We start from the raw sequence: 19,035 nt of genomic DNA on the forward strand, positions 1-19,035 counted from the left end.
TAGCCTGTGGTTCCTTACTGGGAAAGGGGGAGGGTGGGTTTATACTATGATTTTACTCCACAATAATGTATTAATGTTGATTTGAACCTTAACTGCTCGCTTGTGCTTGTTCACAAAGACCATGAAGTTGAAGATTCATGCTTCCCAGAGAAGTTTCACTGAATGATTCAATCACCACCATCTAAACTTGGGGCAATTTTCATTCCTTATGTAGTGGTGATAATTGTAATGTGCCAATCATCATAGTCTGATTCATCAAAACAGATTCTTTGGTTTCACCAAGGAGCATGATTGTTTTAATCTTTATCAATCTAATTTGATTAAAATAAAGTACCATGTCCCAACCTATTTTTATTTCTCAGTCTGAACTCGTTCTGGTGTTATCTGTAGCTTCCTTGTAAATTCTCAAACACAAATAACATAAATCCATCATCAGATTTAATGACAATGTGTATATATAACAATTTTATTTGCACAAAATGTAACCCTTTAATTTGAAAAACACTAGAATCTCATGATATATATATATGCATATATATATATATATATATATATATATATATACGCAGTCATACCTTCTTCATGAGTTGTTTCTTTATTGAATTTTAGTCTTTTACTGTTGTATATGACTTATCATTAAGGTACATTTCCCCCTAAAGCCTTGACATTTGTGCTGGAACACTTTGTAATTTCAATGAAAATACCGAATGAGTAATAATGAATTTTCTATAGTCTAGAGTTACCGCTTTTCTCTTTGCTGCTTATCTAAGAAAACTTCAATCTTCTTTCACTGCAATTTAGAAAAGACCTCTCTCTGGCAGTTGTGGAGTTACAGAAAATATATTGAGCTAGAACTCAAAAGAGCAGAGTGATTATAAAGCTCTGTTTGTGGAATCCTCAAAGGTCACTGGGGATGTAGCTCATAAAAGGATCTGATGAGTGGAGCTTACACTCTCAAATTTTCAACTAGAAGTCTTTTATTGATTTCACACACAGTTTAGTGATTCAGTATCAGGAATAATTCCCAACTTTTTTGCATCTATTTGAAATATTTTTTTCTTTATTCATCCCTCTAATAGTTGATTCTACAGAACAAAAACCATTATCCATACATTGGACTGACTGAACAGTGTCAGCATTCTGAGGTTTGTTAAATAACACCTATAATATGGCTGTGGTTTAAAGATAAAGGAGGTATAATTTTAAGTGAGGATCCATGTAAAATGTCAGTGTGGAGCTCCAGTCACTCTCTGAGGGCAAGGTTATTGGATAGAGGACAAACTTTAGACACTGAGTACTGCCCTGCATCTCTATCTACCACAAGAAGGCATCATTATAGTTTATGATGTGGTTTAATGAGTTCCAATGTCTGGCTTGGTTTCCATTTGCACACACTACTCTTCCTTCCCATTCTTAGTAAGACTGGAGTGCTAGTATCCATCAGAAACCCACTTTTAAAAAAATATTTTTTATTAACATATAATGTATTTTTAGCCCCAGGGGTACAGGTCTGTGTATCATCAGTCTTACACACTTCACAGCACTCACCATAGCACATACCCTCCCCAAAGTCCATCACCCAGCCACCCTCTCCACACCCCTCCTCCTGCCAGCAACCCTCAGTTTGTTTGTGAGACTAAGAGTCTTTTATGGCAGAAACCTACTTTTGAGGAGTCCCTTAGTATCCTATTTATCTCATGGGAACATGCTTGCCAGGGACTCCATATATGTGCCTTCAGCTAAAGACTCCTTGCTACTGGCTTGGGTTCTTAGGTCCTTTTCTCACTGCTTTTCTTGAAGGTTCTAGCCTGATGCTCATATAAGTGGCTCTTCCATAATACACAAGGCAGACCTTTGTGATTTTATCTTGTCCCCCCCTTTTTCATTCATGTTTTTATTGAGTCATACATAGTGATTTATGTTCTGGTTTATTGATGCAATAGGTCAGATGTCTGCCACAAGAATGTCTGTCTAGTGACTGGCCATAAAAACTCCAGCTGAAGACCACTCCCAGCAAAGGTGACCAGTTTTGCCATTCTCACCCCCCATATAGTATTTTAGGACTGCTGAAAACTTCTTTCTCAGATATTTATCTTCTTGGGAATGAGGTAAGATGCTTCCTTTTCTTAGCTTCATCACAGAGTCTCAACACAAGGTGAGCGGTGGACTTCTTTTGAATGCTACAGTCAGACCAAGTACTGCCATCTTCCAGCAAAGATCACTCTTTGTTGATCAGGAGAAACTCCTCCCTTATCCTGGATCTTGGCCTTTATATATTTTTTTATTGTATCAGATGTTTCAACCTCAAGAATAATGGTCTTCCCCTAGGGGTTTTTAGGGAAGTTTGTATCTTGGCAGTGGCACCAGTGCAGATGGCGGGTTGGAAAAGTTCCTCCTTGATTTTTAAGGTTATAAAGCAAATTCAGTTTCAGTGAGTGAATTCCATTAAAAAAGTGGCAAAATAAATAACTTGGTGAGGTTATTTGCAACTCTAATAGATTTGAGGCACGTAGATTTCTTTGATGCATTAACATGTACCAGGAATTCCAGCCAAATGTCTGGCTTGAGCATGAGTCCAACACTTGGTCTGAAGTCCCACATTCTCCTTTTATTTCTCCGTGACAGTCTATAAGAGAGGTTCAAACTGGTGTCATGGTGTTAGATAAAAACGTGTTTAAAATTCTGATATTGCTGAAGATTGGTCTTGACTCTGGGCAAATGATTTGCCCTTGGCATACTTAATTTTGCATTTCTACAGCAAGCAATAATAACAGGATTACTGAGAGAGTTAACTATGATAAAGCATGTGTACTGTAGTGGTTGGCAAAATGTAAATCTGTGATGATTATTGATTATCGAATTAAAATATTTCCCTCAAGGTCTCCCCAAACCCATGTCATTCTCCATTATATTTAGTCCTGCCATAACTAACAAAACACTATTTAGAAGGTAAACATGGTTCTCCATATTCATATGGAGCCCCACAACATCATCACTTGATTGTCGTGAAGACGTTTAGCAAAACTGTTGCTTAAAGAGAAATTCCCGGTACTTATCTCCTCCTCACTTTAAATTAAAGACATTTTGTGATGAATATTGTTCTTGAACACTTAGGTTTAAATTTTCTCTAGTTTGTACCATCCATAATAAAAGCTCTAGGTTGTTGAATATTAGCAGGAAAAACTGTGTGAAGTTTTATAAACTTCAAATTTCCAATTTCATTAAGTGTGTTTGGCATATTGAAGAGGTGGATAATTTGCTGTGAAATATTAAAATGTTAAATGTAATAACCTGCACAAAAAAGTTGGCTGAATCCTTGGAACAGTAGTTAATTAATCCAGGGTAAATTGTCAACTCCACAGAAGGCTTCAGACAGTTAAAGTAACAGAAGTTAACTTGCTATGATGAAAAAGGTTCTTCTGCAAATCAAAGGAATTAAGGCTGATTAGATTAGCATTTGCAAGGGTTATCCAAATTTGATACAATTTATATAAATCGACATAATAAAGCTGGAAAGAAAAAGTACAAAAATAGGTAAAGCAACATATAAAGCAAAGATTTATCACTTTTCTAGTCTGTGCTATCCTTTGAAAGTAACACCTTGTGTATCTTCATTTTCTTTCCAAATACAGAAAATGCTGATATTTTATAAATGTAAGAGCAAAGTCATATTTTCTCTGTGTATTATATATTTTTTAAAATATTTTATTTATTTATTTGACAGAGATCACAAGTAGGCAGAGAGGCAGAGGGAGAGAGGGGGGAGGGGGAAGCAGCCTCCCTGCTGAGCAGAGAGCCGGATGCGGGACTGGATCCCAGGATCCTGAGATCATGACCTGAGCCGAAGGCAGAGGCTCAACCCACTGAGCCACCCAGGCGCCCCTGTATATTATATTTTTAATCAAAATCCCATACTTAATGTCCTTAGAGATATGCTTAACATTCTTCCCAGCACTTTTTATGGGATGGAGTGCTTGGATTAGTACAGATTTGGGTCTACACTCACTTGCACAGGTGGTGTGGAATGAGGTCAATAAAATTATTTTAAAAACGGAAGTTAGGAAAATATAAATCTAGGAGTAGAATCTTTAATTACAAAGGACTATTTTTCGCATACCAGTAACCCTCCAGTTTCACTAAATTTAATAAGGAAGAGATTATCTGGAACTGCTGGACCCATGAGAAGACCGGGAGCACATCACAGCCTGAGGACGAACCTGGCTCACCACCTGTTTTTGTGCATAAAGACTTACTGGAACGCAGCAATGCCTGTTCATTTAGGCACAGTGCACGGCTGTTTTCATACTTGATGGCAGAGGCGAGAGCTTGCAGCAGACTGTACGACCTGCAAAGCCTAGAATATTTATTAATTGATGCTGAACAGAAACACCCTCATTCTGGCTCACCAGACTGCTCTGAGTGATTAGAACAGATCATCAGTTCTGAAGCAGCCACCCAAGTTCTACCGGATAGTTTCTCCTTCATTCCCAAGCACGAATGTCTGAGAGATGGTCTGTGTCATTCCTAAGCACAGAGAATCATGGCCTCCTTGGTGGTATAGTCACACCATCACCTGACTTCCCAGTAAAGTAAGATGTTGTGTTTGCATCTGTTTTCCTTATTGTTCCTTAAAGCATAATTCACATTTTTGTCTCCTAGGAGCAAACAAACAGACAAACATCTGTCTATCTTTAGCATAAAGCCTAGAAAACAGAAGTTGCTCCATAGATTTCTGGTTTACAAAATGGAAGAAAGAGGGAAGGAAGGAAGAAGGAAACAAGGGAGGGAGAGAGAGAGGAAGGATGGAAGAAACAAGAGGTTTGAGGTAAATGAGTGAAATAACTTGTTGACACAGACTAGAGAACATTATTCTAATAGAATGAGCTGCAGTCCTGTTATGAGACGTTAGTGTTCAAGTTAGGGTGCACACAGTTGCCTATTGAGGGAAACATCAAGAACTATATGTACATATGAAAAAGAGACACCTATAGTACCTACAGGACAGAATGCATGCTGATGTAGAGCAAAACATAGTTCTAGTGTATGGTGGGATATGGATATATCCCATACCCCACCGTATGGATATGGATAAGGATATGAATATATCCCATGCGGGATGCATATATATTCTCAACCTGTTTAGTTACTGTTACAGTTTTATTTTATTCTTTTATTGTTTTAGAGAGAGCACACGGTGCTCATGGGCAGAGGGAGGAGAGAGAGAGTCTCCAGCAGGCTCTGCACCACGTGGAGCCCAAGGCGGGGCACAGTCTCACCACCCTGAGATCAGGACCGGAGCCGAAATCAAGAGTCAGGCGCTCAGCCCACTAAGCCACCCAGGCACCCCAGTTAGTTTTATCTTAAGATACTGTGGTGCTCTAATATGACGAGGTTGGCGTTATACGGCAGGATCCATCCACGTCAGCAGGATCAGGTTCTTGATTTCTCCTGCTACCTTGCTGCCGCCAATTTCCTAGATTTGACAAATTCTACTTTTAATTGAACTTGGGTGGTAGAACAAACTTCCAGACTTCCCCCAAAATCTAGTTCTGTGGTTGTTTTACCAGCAAATTTTAAGCTTCGATTCTGTCCTACGAATGACTAAGTATGACAAACACACGCCGCTGAACTTTACAAACAGTTTTAGGTGATACTACAATGTCTTCCTCTCGTTCTCCATTTTAAAAAGGATTTTGTTGATTCGTTTGGAAGAGAGAGCACAAATGGGGGGAGGGGTAGAGGGACAAGCAGACTCGAGGCTGAGCCCAGAGGCCACAGGGGGCTTGACATGGGACTCCACATGGGGCTCAGTCCAGGACCCTGGGATCATGACCTGAGCAGAAGGCAGATGCTTCACCGACTGAGCCCCCCAGACACCCCAGGGGTGCTGCAATTTCATTGCCGCAAACTCACAGATGGAGTCTTGAGGACTGCTTGCTGTGGTGGTGTCTGCATAGTTCCGAGCAGACGGAAGGTCATTGTCATGACTGCTGTCTCTTAAATTTTTTACTTCGAATACTTTTTCATGGGCCTGATCTGAACTTTCACTAGAGAAGAATTTGCTCATAAAACTTGGACCTATATGTGTCAATGGAGCACTTCAATTGATTTGATTGGTAGGGAAATTATGTTTTGATTTCCTCATTTTCTACTTTACTTTCTTCTTTTGTGTGTATGTGTGTAGATGTAATTTTGTTTAGATCAGAGAAGACTAATTACAGATGTTGTTATAATATGATTTTGGAGTAGTTCTTCCTCATGGAATTTATAGGTGACAAAGCACCAAATGGACAATTGGCTTTTCATTCATCACCACAAGATATGATAAATTTCCAAGTGAAGATTTTTACTGAAGAGTTCAGAACCTGAATTTAATTTGATAACTAAAGAGTAATTATAGCTCTTAAAAATAATTTTGTTTTGGGATGCCTGGGTGGCTCAGTGGGTTAAATTGCTGCCTCCAGCTCAGGTCATGATCCCAGGGTCCTGGGATCGAGCCCCACATTGGGATCCTTGCTCAGCGGGGAGTCTGCTTCTCTCTCTGCCTCTGCCTGCCACTCTGCCTGCTTGTGCTCTCTCTCTCTGACAAATAAATAAATAAAATATTTAAAAAAAAATTGTTTCCAGGGCCCCTGGCTGGCTCAGTTTGAAGAGTATGCAACTTTTGATCACTCTTGATCTTGGGGTTATGAGTTTGAGCCCCATGTTGGGTGCAGAGATTACCTCAATAAATATAAACCTAAAATAAAATGAAATAAACTTAAAATAAATGACATATCAAAAATTTTTATTTCCTATTATGAATGCTAGTACTCAAGCTATCCTATAAAGATACGAGTTTATCTCTATTACACTTTGTGGTAATTTTTAAAATTCATAAACATTTACTGGTTCAAAAGGGATATAATGATTTTACTAAATTTTCTATACTAATACACTCTTATTATACATATGAACCACCCCTCTATTTTCATATTTTGGTATTTATCTGAAAATTTTCAGTGATTGTTTTCTATCAGAAAATTGGCAGTGTTGACTGCAATGAATAAATATTCTAAAACATCACTCCTCAATAACATCTATATAAAGAACATATAAATATATATATATATATTTGGAAATATTTTAATGTATAAGGCAAGCTAGGAGTTTTCACTCTAGATACATCTAAATTTCCATTTTAAACTTTCACCTGCTTGTTTTTAAATTTACACTCGTTATACCTTCCTTTTTGGGGCATGCGGTCCTCGGTTCCGACAGGCGCTTAGAGTCGTGTAGCCAGCGCCACACCCCCCCGGAATGTTCTCGGTGCTATCCCTTGGTCTTTAGCTTTTCCCGCAGCCAACAGCTGTCAGTTCCTGATGGTTTACACCAGCTACCGCTGTTTTCCAGAACGTCATGTCATTGCAGTCATAGGTTGTTCAGACATTTGGGTCCGTCTTCCTCCACTCAGTGTGACACCCATGAGAGCTGTCCATGTCTCCGTGTGTTTTGGCAGTTTGCCCCGCAACGGGCCACGGATCAATGTGCAACTGTGGCTTCCCTACCCACGGGATGGAGGGCCATCAGGTTGTTCCCAGTTCTTGGACACTGGGACTACGGCTGCTGTACACACCCACGTGGAGAACTTCACACAAGGGTTCTCACTCGTCTCTGATTCATCTTTCCTGCTTTTTAAGAGTGTCTTCATAGAGCAAATTTTAAAATTGTGATGATATGCAAGTCATCATTTTTTCATGAATTGTGCTTTCGATGTTGCCTCTTAGAACTCCCTGCCTGATCCAGTGATGCAAATATATTCTAACATTTCTTCTGTAATTTGACACTTTATATGAATCTCTGTAGTTTGACATTTTGTATTATTAGGTTTGTGATATATTTTGAGCTTATTTTTGCCCTTTAGATCGCCTTCACACTTCTATCTAAAATGAACTAAAGGCAGGCGTGGAGATATTTCTGGGCTTTATGTCCACACCAGGCCAGACTTCCGACCCCTCTGGTCACTGCATCCACAGTGCTATGTCCTGTGGTAATGGAAACTAAGAAAAGAAACTGACAGGAACAGTCCACAAGTTGTGTGAGACCTTTTCAGAGAAAAATTGTCAAAACCACCGTTATCAAGATTGAGAATTTCACCAAATCTGTATAGTCCAATGATATGCCAATCAAAACAGGAGTATATTATTTTTAGAGCTTGAAAATAGCATTTTAATATTTATGTGGGAGGGTAGAGTGTGAAGACTAGCCACCTTGATTTGAGAGTGAAAAGGGATAGTTCACATTCATTTTGTTCATGAGAGTATAAATTGAGGAAAGATGTCTAGAAATTCCAAATCTAAGCATTTAGCCTACCAAAAAACTAAGTTTGCAAATTAGCATCCTACTAACACATATGCATACCAATGCATAAAAACAATTCCTTACAGATTTTAAGACAATTATATATATTATATTGTATTATATATTATATTATTATATGCATAATAATATAATATATTATAATATATTATAATATATTGTATTATATTACATATTATTACATAGACTATAATCAGTTTATATAATATATAACATGTTATTTTAAGATAATATATTTTAAGCCAAAATATTATTTAAGATAATTATTTAAAACAATGTATATGCAATTGTTTATACCGTTGACCCTTGACCAACACAGGTTGGAACTCCCTGAGACCATTTATAATGTGGATTTTTTTCAATAAATACATGGGGAAATTTTTTGCAGATTGGTAAAATTTGAAAAAACTCACAGACAAACCACATAGCTTACTGAAAAAATTAGAAAGTTAGGTGTTATCGTACAAATACTGTATACAATACATATGCCATACAAAAATATGTGCTACTGATGATTTATGATGTTGGTAAGGCTTTCAGTCAACAGTGGGCTAAGAGTCATCAGTGTTTGGGGAGGACAACAGTTATACACAGATGTTTGACTATGGGGAGTGTTGGTACCTTGAACCCCATTGAGTGTGTGTGTGTGTGTGTGTGTGTGTATCATGCTCTTTCCTACTTGACACATTGAAGGAGTTAGCTAGCATTCCCACAAAGAGAGATATCATCCGTCATCGCCCATTAACTGGCTTGGAATCATAGCCACAGTATATTTTTTGTGAAAAAGGGAGTGAAAATATTATGTACATTATAAGGCAAAAGCGGATTTTTTTTTTGATAAGGTGAGGAAATTTAATCTATTGATAGTCCCCTGGGACAGATCTTTGTGTATATTTGAGAAAAAATGGTGCAGAGGGGTGTGGAGCCAGTAGGGCCATACTTATGTAGCACGTGCTGGTCTTCAAAAGAGGGCAGAGATTATGAACACTGGCATTAATTCATCAAGGCGGATTTGGAGATATCGATGATGGGGCGTCAGCTCAGGAAGATCCAAGCAAATTGTTGTGCATAACAGAATAGGTATGTGAGCGACATCTGGGAAGATGTCGGATATCGGGGAAGGAAGTAGGGAGAAGAAAATGTAGGTAGCTCTGTGATCAGGGTTGATATTATATTTGCTGGAGAAAATAAATTGTAATGGGGATTTTTATGTTTTTTATTGTGGGATGTGTGATATAAACAATAGTGTTCATCTGCCTAGCGAAATCCGCAGTAAGTTTTGCGTAGCTCACCACAAATAAGAGTGTATGTTGCCAGAGCATGAATGAGAGAATGTGCTCGGTTGTGTGTCTGGGACAGACACAGCCACGGAGATGCCGAAGTGAGAGGAATGGAGACCAGTGATGTGTTTGTGCCTGTGCAGAAAGTCAAGAGGGACAAGCGCCAGAGCTCTCCACGCAAGGCACCAAAGTGTTTACTGTTGTTTGTTGCTTTCTGTTTCTTCTTTTCACATTATGTATAATGTAATCTTTCATAACGGGCTGATCGCTCAGAAAAAGATTGTTTTCATTAGAAGAGCCGTACTCATCTGGTGGCTTATTTGCTGCCCACTCAGACTTTTGTCCGTACTGACTGGGCGTGGATCACATGCCAGGCATTATGTGTTTCTTGACTTTTAAAATTTTATTTACTCAAAACTCCCATCAGCCTGGCCAGGGTTTCCTTGCAACTCCGCACGAATCCTAGGTGCTCCTTGCACAGCCCTCCGTCCTTCCTTTCTCCTGGCACAAATGTCACCCTGCCTCATAGCATGAAGGCGTCCCCACCTCCTCCCGCTCCCTGGCCCCGCGTCCTTCAGCAGGGGTGGCCGCACCGGTCCCATCCTGCCTGCCGTCTGCACCACAGAGGCCCCAGGTGATACTGCTGGTGACAAACAGCTTCTAAGTCTGACTGTTCGACACACATCTTGCCCACATCCTGACTGTCAGGTCGTGAAACATCGTTCAGTGACTCAGTCCTGCCCGATACTCGAGCCAGAAAATCCTGCTCAGAAGGCATCGAGTCAGTAGCATCTTGATGGCAACCGAAACCAGCCTGGGACTCGGAGCATCTTTCTGCCCTGGCAGCTTTTGCTTTTGGATCGTTTGCTCCCCACTCCCAGCACGACATCCTAACTAGCATCTCACGAAATCTCCAGGAAGCTTAGTACTGCGTGCCCTGGAGCACCACCACCGGCACCTGTGAGTCGCCTTCTCAAGGCTTCCATTAAAATTTTGGATAAACCACATGACCAAATATATTAATAAATATCCCATATATATCACTCTAATTTGGTGAATGTCTACCCAAGATATTATGATATAACAAAAAAAATGGGTACTTAGTCTTACTCATGCGGTACTAGCAACAAATATCCCTCTCAAATAATATTTATCCATAGAAAGTGCTGGAAGAAAGAGTAAAAGTGTTAATAAGAGCTGCTCATGGGTACACTGATATAGAATGCTTAAAAGAAATTGAATAAATTTTATGTATTTGGCATACATATTAGTCAGAGACCAGTCAAGAGAGAGAGAGAGAGAGAGAGAGAGAGAGAGAATGCACCAGTTATTTAAACAGAAGCATTTGGTATACAGAACTGTTAACTGGATATTTCAGAATTGGAGTAGCAAAAAGAAAGCACAAAGACATTAGAGAATAGCAATTGGACAAAGCAGGTGCTACCCTCAGAGGTCAGGGAACAAAGGAAAGAGATTATAATTTTTAAAACACGGACACTTGCAGAGGGTTTGGGGGTTCTACATGGCTAGAGCTGAGCTGGGCACAGACAGAGCTGCGTGCTTAGTGTTAAGTCCTCTGGGGCTCAGAGGGATCACAAAGCTGCCCCCTTGACCTCTGATCATGGAGTCATTGCTGGTGTACCTGCACGGGGTGGTGCAGAAATGGGCAGGAGCCATCCTTTATCCCTCCCTGTATCATGCCATCTCCCTCTGGGGCTCACTTTTGGCTGCACCAAGGATGAAGCCAGATGCCAAGGGGAAACGTGGTTGTCTGAGATGAGGCAAACCCCAAAAGGAGAAGCATGGGTTGAAGCTTAGGACAATGCCATAATACTTGGAAGAAAATATGTCACTTCAATGGAAAGAAAGGGCACTCCCCCATTTTATTAAAGTCAACCGTCCATTTAGTGCTGAGATAGCAGTCTACACACAATAGATCATTGATGGATGTCCAAGTTTACTGGCCACTAACAAGCTAATTGGAATAAGCAAAATATGATATCAAATCTCCTCACAAAATGCCTAACTTATTAAAAACGAAACCCTCAATAGACCTTCATGGAGTAGGAAATCTTGGGAAATCATCATGAGATAGAAAGTTTGAGGACTTGGTTTCCAGAAGTTGAGAAAGAGAGTTGAATTTGGTAATAGCTTTTACATTTTCAGAGCTCAGATATTTTCTGTTTAAAGCAGAAGCAGTTCGATCCTGGATGACTGATCCTGGTATTCCTGATTTGACCCATGTATCAGTGAGTGAATTATTACACACAACGTAACGATCACTGGATTTGCTCAGTGGCATCCATCAGGGTCCAGGCGGGAACTGGATTCCCTGGGATCGTTCTGATGACTAGACTTTAAGCATGGGTCTGAGAACCCAGAGGTGAGCTACCGTGGAAGCCACTGTCATCCTCTGGGGACAAAAAAGCAAGCAGATAATCCGAAGATGAGGTGCTTCTTAGAAAGCTACAGTGAGGACGGATGACATGGCCATTGCTATGGCTGCCACGAGACAGCCAGCAGTAGGAAGGAGAAATCCTGAAGCTTCCTCCGGGCTAGGCATATTCTGCTGGTGGGTGGACCTTCACCACTGGACGTCAGTCAATGGTAGCCTGGCTTATGCGGATCGAAGCAGTAGCCTTCCTGTGTAAAGGTCAACGCAAGCATGGCCAGAGATTCATTCAGAGCGAGGGTGATCAGCAAAACAGTTCCAGACGGTTTTCCAGTCCACGATTCCAGCCCGACTGCGAAGGAGTAGATTTCTGTGTATAGGTTATGACTCGTTTACAGGGTAAGAGCTAGTTTGGATGACTGAGAGATTTTATGTTCTGCCAATGTGAGGATCTGTCCAGATTTCACATAACTTTTTTAAAAGAAATATCGTAAGGTATTACCTATGATAAAAAATGATCTATTCATTTTCATTGAACTGCAAAGTGCCTATCATAAATTTTATACATTTCCTGTAAACACAAATCATCACCTCCCATAATGGGGAGCCTAAAACGGGATCTTTGGTGAGTCTGCTAACGGTGAGTGTTTTAATTGCCAGACAGTGAACAAGACGAATTATGGCAAATACAAGCAAAAGTAATAGAAACAAAATGCTAATACAAATCTTTTCCTGGTATTTTGTACAGAATATTATTTAGAAATCTGTTTGAGAGACCCTTACTACAGCCAGATTGCCTTGGTTTGAGATGGTCTTTTTAAGATAAATTTTTATTTATCAGCTGCAATTGTGACATCCCTTAGTGTGTTTATTAAACTATTTCCAAGTCTCTATCTTCTAGGAACAGGTGAAAGTGGCAATTCCCTTGTGCTTTACTTTGGCCAATAAAATGTGAACGGTAGTGTCACATTCATTCCTGGGGGGGCACCTGAAGACTTTCCCAGTGTCACATTCATTCCTGGGGGGGCACCGGAAGACTTTCCCCTGCTGCCACGGGGAGCAGCAAGTCTGCAAGGATGGGCCACTGTGCCGGCTCAGGTCGTGAACGAGAAGAAAGCAGGGGGTCGAAGGAGCTGTGTTGTTTGAAGCCACCACGATGTGAGTTCGTTTTCCTGCAGGGACATTTCGCTTGTGCTGCTTGGTTCAGAACAAAAGCAGCTCACACAACGTCTGGCGTCAACGAAGAATGTGGTAGCAATGACGGTAGCTGCATGGCTTGAGAAAATGGTTCCCACCTCCACTCCTTCCCGTGGCTGCATATTTTATAGAAAAAAAAATGCTCAAGGCATGAGAGACTCTTGGTAATGGAGGCTAACGCGCGTGTGGCACCCTGTTGGTGTGGTACGCGGGGGAATGCCACCCTCTGCACTGACCCCATCACGCAGCAACTTGGTTGATGGGCAACCAGTGGGCTCCTGGATTTATGCAAAGGCTGAGTTTGGTAACAATTACCTGGGTGGGGTGGGGGGGATGCCTGGGTGGCTCAGTCGTTGGGGTGTCTGCCTTCTGCTCAGGTCATGATCCCAGCATCCCAGGATCCAGCCCTGTGTCAGGCTCCCTGCTCAGGGGGGAGTCTGCTTCTCTCTTTCCTTCTGCCCCTTCTCCTGATAATGCACTCTTACTCTCTCTCTCTCTGTCTCTCAAATAAACAAATAAAATCTTAAAAAAAAAAAATTACCTGGGAGGGGAGGGAAGATCATTTTGATTCCTTGTAAGGTAAATATTATCTGTAACTTTTAAAGTTAACCTGAAGACCTTTAAATTTCCATAATCTAAGATTGCTAAATAATCCAAACAAAGCCTTTGGTGAGAAGAGGAAGATACATGTCAATAGGTGATACGGTTAAAAGAGGGTGTATCGCCAAGTGACATTTATCCGAATGTCAGGGATGGAAAGCGAGGGACGGAAATTACGTACCCATGTCCCTCTCACTTTACGCCTTTCACCAGAATTCCAGAGCTGTCCCTGGAACTGGTTCCCCTGCTGGTGAGGGCCACTCTCCAGTCTGTGACGGGGTCTGGCCTTTTGTTTATGGGTCAACGGGAAGCAGACGGAGCCCTATACGTAGGAATTTGGTCTATAGAGAGGAGAGGATGAGGTCTCACGGTCTCTTCTGCATTCCTGCTGGTTTAGACACAAAGTGGAGAAACAGAACATAACAAAACATAACGGGAGTTAAGCTGGGATACTCAGTAAATCGAAAAACAGCAAAATAAACTACGGAGTTTATGTCGGAGTAATTCCGAGTCTCTCTCTTCTATAGAGGCTTCATTGTTTTCAGATTTGACTCATCACAGCAAACACTGTAAGAAAAGCAGTTCATGCCTGTTATTGGCCATGGCCACTGTTGATTTTATTATTATTATCCTGATATCACTATTAGTAAACTTCAGGCACAGAGGGTGAGTTAATCATTCTCCTCAGTTCATGGCCCTTCATCATTATTGATCTCCTTGTTTTATTTCCTACCTCGCTGTTTGTGATGTTGGGGCTATTTATTTCCTGTCTCTGTGCGTCTATATTCTCCTTTGTAAAATGAAGGTAATAATAACTCCGATCTCTTAGTGCTGTTCTGAGGATTAAAAAAGTTAATTTGGGCAAAGCACTGTATCCAGTATATAGTCATTGCTGAGTATCATTTTTATTGGCTATTACTATTTGCTTCTTTGTGTTCTCACTCCACAGTCCTATTTCCTGCATTCCCATAGGCAGTCTGTCTAATATGGTCATGCATATCCTTTTGTTCATCGCTATTCTTGCAAAGTCTGCGTTATTGCTTCATATGCACTGGTTTCAATTTATGTAAATGTTGTTGCAATACAGAAACCAGCAGTAAAGTTGTAAGATTCAGTCACATAATTGTGAGTACATTGGTCTGTTTTTTTGGAACTGGTGTGTGACTGGTGTATGTGTGCGTGTGTGGTGTGTAAGCACTAGGTGTCTCCTACATGCCACCCTGGTTCTGCACCACCACAAGCAGGATCATGCTGGACTGCGAGAAGGTCCGTTTTGGATCTGAGACTGGGGTGGAACGGGTGTCTGTGAGGGGCCTGTACCAGTAAGGGGCTGGCTGCTTCACAACCTGACCCAGTGCTGGGTCGCTGCCCATCAGAATGCTCTGCAGATGTTCCTACCTGGACAGGATTGCTCCCATGTCCCCTTCTGCCACAGACTCTTTGCTTTTCCCAGCTGCTGAGTTCCTGGCACTGGTTCTGCTTCCTTTTAGGAAGGAGAACGCCCCAGAAGAACATCACTGCCTCACAATGAGAAAAAGCCATATTAGTTACAGAACCCTAGCGCTTTTTTTGAACCCTTCCAAAAACTGAGGTCACAAGGCCAACAAAGGCACTGATTCTAAAGCGCGTCTAGGTTTCTGAGGAGAAACGGGACACGCTACCTGTGTCTTCCTTACAAGGCTGCTGAGAGAGGTAGCCCCAGGGACGTGCACACATGGGGGAGCTGTGGGAGCTTTTCTCTGCTTGTTGTTAACGTTATTGGGGCTCAGTTCCAAGTCTGCCCTCTGTCCTTACTCTGTGAGAATGCATCTGGAGCCCGTGAATATCGTCCTTCACACCCGGGCACACCACAGAGCTTTGTCATACACGGCGATGAAGGGGCCTTTCAGAAGAAGGGGTTTTCTCCTCCAGGACCGGTGTGCTCTCTGGCAAGGCTGCTGCAGCACCTTCCCCAGGATTTTGCTGCTGGAGCCAAAGCCCGGGGGCCGTGCCGGTGGCTGACAGGGTCCTCCGGCACCCTACCTGTCACTTTCTTTGTGTTCTCGTGCTCTCCTCCTCCTGATGGACGTCTTTTCCAGGAATCCAGGATAAAGAAAATACAAAAATGTCTTTTAAGTCAGAAAAACTAAATCAAAAAGAAAAAAGCCTAAAATCAAAATCATGTTTATAATTTTGTAATGAAAACACTGTCATATAAGTTGTGACACAGTGTCCCGTTTGCACATCCTGGGGATGTAGCCTTATGAAGACTAGGCAATTTCATGCTGTAGGATTTTTGTTAGAAGTAATATTGCTGTAGAAATTTCAGTCGTATCTATAAATATAATTGTAAATAACATAATTATATAATCATAAATATATAAAAATGTATAGTATGTTATAATGACATATCATATATAATTATACTTATAATGATGTTTTATGTATAATACATGTTATATAATTATAGAGTCACTGTAAATACATACTTATAAATATATCAGTGTTTTAGGAACGATGATTTTTTAGCATAAGAGACAGCAGGTGCAGATATGTGGGGAACAGTCTCTAACATGAAATTTGCATTGGGAAGAACAGGTCTCAGTTGATAAGAGTGGGGTTTTTTTTTCTAGCTGTATCCACTCCACAGGCCTGTGAGCAGTGATCCCTCCACGCAGGCCGCTAGTGCCCAGATCTTAGATTCTAACTCTCATTCCTCACAAACAGGCATTAAGTCTCCTCAGAGAAATGGCTGATTCTGGATCCAGGGCAGGGAACATACAAGGTACTTTTGAGACACCCTTTATGTGCCAGGAAGCATAGACGTCTTAAAGATTAAGGCAGTCATATCAAAGGGATACCAGAATCATTTCTGCAAATTCAGTGGGACAGTTTGAACATAAAAAATAGTTAATTGTAGGCTTTTCCCATGAGCAAGTAAAAACCCAAGAATTTGCTGAGAAATTCAGAAAACAAAAGCAGAACTAACAGAAAGCAAACAAGCAACAGTTTCTGTTTACAGCAGAATGCCGTCTAAAAAAATGCAGAAGTCCTGATAGATGGGAAACAATTGATTCAGGCAAAAATCATCAATGAAAATGTTTGCAAAATTTGGGTGAAGGATGACTCAGGATCAAAGCATTTCCTCACAAAGTCCTTAGAAACCAACCACAGCCACAAACACAACCACAACCAGATGCAGTCCTCCCGTGGAGAGATGACTCCAACCGGGGAGAGATGGCTGGTTGGGAGGAGGCAGTCTGTCACACATCCCTCCTCCTCCAACCGGGGCATGAGCAGTTGTGCCACCTCGATTGGAGAGATGTTTGCCCGGCATGCTTCACCTGCAGCTAATGGATTTCTGGGCTGGGGTTGGCAAACTTTCCTTGGGAAAAGGGCAGAAGATAAATACCTGTGGGCCCTGTGCTCTCTCTCATGACTACTCAGTTCTGTCAACACAAAAGCAGCCTTAGACAATGTGGAAGCAACTGGTATGATTGTGTTTCAATAAAATTTTATTCACAAAAACAGGTCAGGGACCAGACCAGGCCCTTGGCCATAGTGTGCTGTTGACTCCTGTCCTAGACTTAACTTCCAGTTGGAAGAGGCCACAGGGGATTGAAGAACAAGTAGAATGACACCAGAAGGAAACACCCAGAGAGCACTGAGGTCGGAGGCTTTCTACAGGATGGCCGACCATATTTACAGACAATATGATTCAAATCGAACAAATGAATGCAAGAGAGAGGTCTATTCCATAATAAAAGAGATTGAAGGGGTATGGAGGCAGCTCAGTCAGTTGGGTGTCTGCCCTTGGCTTGGGTCATGATTCCAGGGTCCCAGGACTGAGTCCTGGGGTGGGCTCCCTGCTGAGCGGAGAGCCTGCTTCTTCCTCTGCCCCTTACCCTTGGACTCTCTCTCTTGCAAATAAGTAAATAAAATCTAAAAAAAAAAAAAAAGAGAGAGAGAGCAAGAGATTAAAGAGGCATAACAACTGAATCCAATGCATAAATCTTAATTGAATTTCCATTCAAAAGAAAAAAAAAGAAAAAAACTAAGAGGTATTGAAGGCATTTCTGTCAAAATTAGAGAATGTACATAAAGATTGGATATTCTATGAGGTTACTGAAGTCTGTTACTGTTATTGTTGTTACTCCTTTTTTTTAAAGATTTTATTTATTTATTTGACAGAGAGAGTGAGAGAGCTCAAGCAGGGGAGGCAGGACAGCGAGAGGGAGAAGCAGACTCTCCGCTGACCAGCAAGTCTGATGTGGGGCTCGATCCCAGGACCCTAGGATCATGACCTGAGCTGAAGGCAGACACTTCACCATCTAAGCCCCAAGGCACCTGTTATAATTGTTATTTTTATTATATATGAAATATTATATGTTTATGTGAGAAAATGTCCTTGTTCAGGAGGAACACACCAAATTTTAGGAGAACGAAGTATCCTGATGTCTACCACTTACTTTAAATGGTTTGGGAGAAAATATATGTGTATGAGTATGTACATTTGACTAAATGTAGACCATTTTTTAATATATACATTTAAGGTATAAATATAGACTGGTCATTTTCCTTCTACTTTTTGTGTATTTTAAATTTTTCAAAGTAAAATCTTAGGAAAAACACATACAGGGAAAAATAAATCACTTTTATCCTATTATTCCAGAGTCTTCTTTATCATTTTTTTCCCAGAAAGCTCAGCACATCCTCAAGCAGTGGGATCCAGGCTGGTCTCCCTGGTACTTGGTTTTCCAAGGTGCTTATACAAGTACCTACAACCCCATGTCCCTTAGGAGACTGTTTTTTTTTTTTGTTTGTTTGTTTGTTTGTTTGTTTTACCAAAAAAATATACTCAGAGGCTTACAGAAGCCAAAGGAATGGAAATCTATATCCTCTTAATATGCCGCATTATCAGGGAAACGTGTGAATGTTTTTGCTGGGGAGGGAAAGAAGAGAGGATTAAACAACTCAGAAGCCAGTCGGAAGTGTCAGGTGTAACAGACAAAGCCAGTCAGAAATGAAGCATTTGCTTTTCTTAATCACCAAAATATGCTGCTGGAAATCTTTGAACCTAACCTGAATCCCAGCTGTTTCATGAAAGCTCTCTGATTGTCTCATGACCCATTACAGGAAGGGGCAGTGTCCCTGCCCCACTAACTTTGATTTTGCATGGAGAAACAGAAGGATGGATTTTTTTCCTTTCTTTCTTTCCTTCTTTCTTTC

General features: G+C 41.0%; 1 pseudogene; it reads right to left on the reverse strand.

The window, feature by feature from the left end:
* Positions 1–1,894: 1,894 nt before the first annotated feature.
* LOC116873263 lies at positions 1,895–17,143 on the reverse strand (annotated as a pseudogene).
* Positions 17,144–19,035: the final 1,892 nt, after the last annotated feature.

The sequence above is a fragment of the Lontra canadensis genome, unplaced genomic scaffold (assembly GCF_010015895.1).
Source record: "Lontra canadensis isolate GAN:19392208 unplaced genomic scaffold, GSC_riverotter_1.0 scaffold32, whole genome shotgun sequence".
NCBI classification, from domain to species: domain Eukaryota; kingdom Metazoa; phylum Chordata; class Mammalia; order Carnivora; family Mustelidae; genus Lontra; species Lontra canadensis.